A 4,822-nucleotide genomic window follows, 5' to 3' on the forward strand; every position below is an offset into this window, starting at 1 on the left:
AAAAAAAAAGAGTATCTCTCTTTTCTATTTCGTAGGGAGAAGGAAAAAAGTTATATATATAATAGTGGGTTCGGACGGTGGCACGCGTCTGTGTCTGTCTTTCTGTCTGTCTGTCTGCCTGCGCGCGCGCGCGCGTGACAGGCCAATACGCCGGTCTGTCTCGCGAGAGAGAGACGGTCCAATATATTTAGCCGTGGGAACATTGTGGGGAGGGAAGGAAGGGAGGGGAGAAAGGAGGAGGGGAGGAAGGAGGAGGGGAGGGAGGAGGAGGGGAGGAGGGGGTTGTGTCTGTCTCACCTTCCTGTGTGTGTGTGTGTTTGTGTGTGTGTGTGTGGGTGTGTGGGTTCCTTGCTGTCGCCGGAGCACTTGGTCGAGAAAAAACGATTGGAAAGATTGTCCAAGTGAAGTGAACACTGGCTTGTAAATGGATGTTTGGGGAGTGGGGGGGGGGGGATGAAGGGGTAAGGGGGGGGAGAAAAGGAAGAAGAAGGGAGTGGGGAGGAGGTGAGGAGGGGGAGGTGGTGGGGTGGGGAGAAGGGCTGGAGTAGTATAAGGGGGGGGAGAGAGAGAGAGAGAGAGAGAGAGAGAGAGAGAGAGAGAGAGAGAGAGAGAGAGAGAGAGAGAGAGAGAGGCAGACAGAGAATGAAGCAGAAAAACGAAAAAAAAGAAAAATGTTACACAGAAAAAGTAATGATAAACATAGAACCAGGAACAGACAGAGAAATACAGTCAGGTTGAAGGCTACAGACAGAATGAGAGATACACAGAAAAAAAAAAGAGAAAAAAACTAACTGGGAAAGAAAGAGAGAGAGTATCATAGACTATTGGGATATAGACTGGCGACCTAGATTCATATAGTCCAGGTTTCCATAGAAATATAGAATGTAAAGAAATAAAAAGAAAAATATATAATTGACTTTATCAGTGAAATGCTGGAAGGAGAACATCATAATTATCCAATAGACTATAAACAGACGACCTATGTTCTATTACAGCACTGAACATGTATTGGTCATTTCTGTACCTGAAGTATATATATCTTTCTTTTCAGACATCACAGGAAATGATCAAACTTGATTTAGATTTTGATGAGCCGGGTTATAATCAGTATGAAAAGCTATTATCCTTTGAGAATTTTCGTTTCTAAGTTGATGTAATTTACTATAGATACTATGACCAGGACTTCTGAATATAGGCTGATGTACATTACAAAAAAGAAATAGAAATTGATGAGTATATATATATATGAATATAATTCAACACTTAGGATAACCAAAGACAATGACACAATATAATACAAGTGTGTATATATATATATATATATATATATATATATATATATATATATATATGTATAATCTTTCACCAAATACATATTACGAAAAGGATTTTTCCCTTCCATTTCCCTCCCCCCTCCCACCACTTGCGTGTCCTGTCCACTAGCATATTGCAGCTGCTTCGGTCTTTTGTGCCCAGTTGGAATGCTCCCAGTACAACCCCAGTCCACGTCCATAAAACTGGAAGCTTGTGTTCGAATCCCGTTAGTGAGAAGTGTTTCCACATATTTTTTTTCCCCCCCTCCTCTCGGATAAATGGTTCCATTTCGTTTGGGTTCGGCCATTTTCCACCATCCCCCCATCACACCCCCCTTCCCCTCATCCATTCCTCTGCCCACCTACACGGAAATGGGGTTTTCGTATTCAAAGGCCCGTGTGATAAGTGAGACGAGATATATCGTGTTATCGGGGGGGAAGGGGTGTGTGTTGGTAAATGTATATATATACATATATATAAATTTGTAGGAATCTGTGTCTATATGTCAATTAATGATTGGTATCCTGATATCAGTGAAATTAGAGAGATAGATATTAAAGGAAAAGGGACAGGGAGATTTTAAACACACACACACACACCCACACACACACACACACACACACACACGGTAATAGATTTGAGACAGAGTCCTTATCTTATCATTTTATTCAAGACTTGTCCTCGAGTAGGGCTTTGCTGTGTAGTGCGAGTCTTCGAAATAGGAAGAACAGAAGTCACAATTTATGACCGTAATCTTAATCTGTTTTCGAACTGATATCAAATCTCTAAGAATCAAATCCCACATCTTCGCATTCAATCATCCAAATTCGGAACCCCATTTCGGCTCTTGGACTACGTGGAATTCAACCCTGAGAGTCGGAAAAAAAAAGGATCTATCAGATCCAACTTGACCCCAAAAGGAGATCGTATATGCAAAGACAAAAAAATATCGGTTAACACATTAGGAAAAATGTATCGGACTTCTTGTTCACTAAAACCTGATGAGCGTACACATGTGGTATCAAAGACCCCCTGGGTTTATCTCCCTACGCACGCGATGCACTGCCTCCCGACGTATAATCTGCCCCATAACTTGAGGTTTTGGCGTCTATAATCGCTGTTATTAAATAACCTTACCTAAGGGAACGCAGGTCGTCGAGATATTAGGAGGGTAGAGAGAGAGAGAGAGAGAGAGAGAGAGAGAGAGAGAGAGAGAGAGAGAAGGGGGAAAAAAAAAGAGGTAGGGAAAATGGGTTATGGTCTTCAGAGAGTATAGCAATCTGTCTACTAGGGCAGTAGCCAAGCTGGAGTTGGGGAGAGTAGAGAGAGGGTGGCCTGGGATTTTGATAGTGGGGAGAGGACCTGGGGTGTGGAAGAGAGGGAGGGTGGAGTGTGTTTAGTGGGCAAGGCTATGGTTAAGAAGGTCGGTGGGTGGAGATGTGGAAATATAATTAGTTGAGAGGATAAGTGTGAGTGGAGGTGGGGTGGGTGTGAGAGGAGTGGGGAGATGGTTCGGGTTGTAGAAGGGGGGGTAAAAAGGTGGGTAGTACTGTGGTATTATTCTGCACGATGGAATGGTCGGATGGTAATCACTTGTTCACCAAATGGCGTCTTAGCTACGTCTCTCCGTTGTCTATCAACTGACTGTTGTATTTCTTTCTTGTATCACCTCCGATGGTGTGATTATGACACGAAAGTGCACTTGGGAAGTTATCGTGTTTCACTAATAATTCCAAATTACACAACGCCGAACTATAACAAATATCACCAAAAAAAAAAAAAAAAAACTACGAGAACGCCAAAAATCCACAAATGGATCTAAAAAAGTTACACGAAAGAAGTAGACCAATGAACAGGTGACGAAAGCTGTTGAACAAGTCTTCGTTAAGCTCTAAATCACCTCGTTAACACATCCAGGTAATTTGACATCAGTTCAACGAGGTAGTCTCACCTTCGTTATAAGGTAGGACAATGAACGTGGAACCACATCTTAATTAGGCTCTAACTACCTCGTCTATACGTCTTGGTAATTTGAGTGAACGTAATCAACTCAACGAGCCAGTCTCACCTACCTTAACTAAACGAGTTCAACGCATTGAAAAAACGACGCTAAACTCACACGATAGTTTGCTTAAGGCACTCAAAACCACACTGGTTTATGTAGGTCAGGAAAACAAACATGTATTTGAAAAAGACCTCAGCCAGGTATCTGGGTCCCTAACGAGTTATCTTCTTACAAAAAACTACTTAAACCATTACTTAAACCATTACTTAACCCATTACTTAAACCATTCCTTGAGAGTAGTGGCGGACCCCAGTGTGTGGTTTATGTCTAAACCATTACTTAAACCATTATTTAAACCATTACTTAAACCATCACTTAAACCATTCCTTGAGAGTAGTGGCGGACCCCAGTGTGTGGTTTATGTCTTCTCCATTAAGTCACTATCGTTTACCCTTCACCAATCCCTAAACATCACAAAAGAAAAAGATCCTCTTAGTCCCTTAAATACTGTGTAAAAGACGGAGGACATAGAGAACTAACTACCGTCGTTGGACGAGGTAGTTCAACACATCAATTACCCTCGTCTATGAATAAATCTCTCACCACATCCCTCCGTGGGAGGACATTACGTCAACGATAAATATGCCATCACCTCCTCACTCCAACCTCCAGCAGGAGCATCGGACGCGTCGAAGCCATCAATAACAGACGAGAATGGGAAGACTGCTGATGGTTAAGAACACACACACACACACACACACACCTCCTAGCCTAATGTGTATTCTCTGTGGACATAACCAGTGACAGAAGTCGTCGGGAATTATATGATATGACACTATAACCATTTACTTCCAGTTTGCCAATCGACTACCCGCTCACACAAGAAGGTCTCGATCAAGGGAGGGTTGGATAGGGTTGAATGAGGATCAGAGAGTCTCTAGAGGTTTGGTATAGACGATGTGACAGTCTTATTTACTCCAACACTCCCGTGGAAGGATCGCTGAGGGGTTTAACCCTTCCCCACAGATCGTCTTCAAAGTCTATTTGTATCCTTACCCAATCAGCAACTGGGTTGTTTCATACCTGGGAAACATATTTCAACGTGAGGATCCTTCCCGTCCTCCGCCATCCAATCAGCGTAAGTGTACTTCTCTTCTCATCTAAATAGCGTCGGGGTATTCCAGTTCATATGCAGCCATCGTCGGAGCACTTGCTGTCTTATCCAATCAGCGTATACTGCGAGACTCGCCTAGCACCGGCAGCCCATCCGATATAATGAAAGAACGTCCTTATAGGCTCTTCTCAAAAGGCTAAATTTGCTTTGCATACTAATCACTCTGGTGTATCCTCCTTTCTCTAACAGGCAGTAAATACATAGAGGCAATTGGTTTATATATATATATATATATATATATATATATATATATATATATATATATATATATATATATATATATATATATATATATATACGAGGAACCGAGGCTGGTATATACCAAAATA

Source organism: Panulirus ornatus, chromosome 59, assembly GCF_036320965.1.
Source record: "Panulirus ornatus isolate Po-2019 chromosome 59, ASM3632096v1, whole genome shotgun sequence".
Taxonomy (NCBI): Eukaryota; Metazoa; Arthropoda; class Malacostraca; order Decapoda; family Palinuridae; genus Panulirus; species Panulirus ornatus.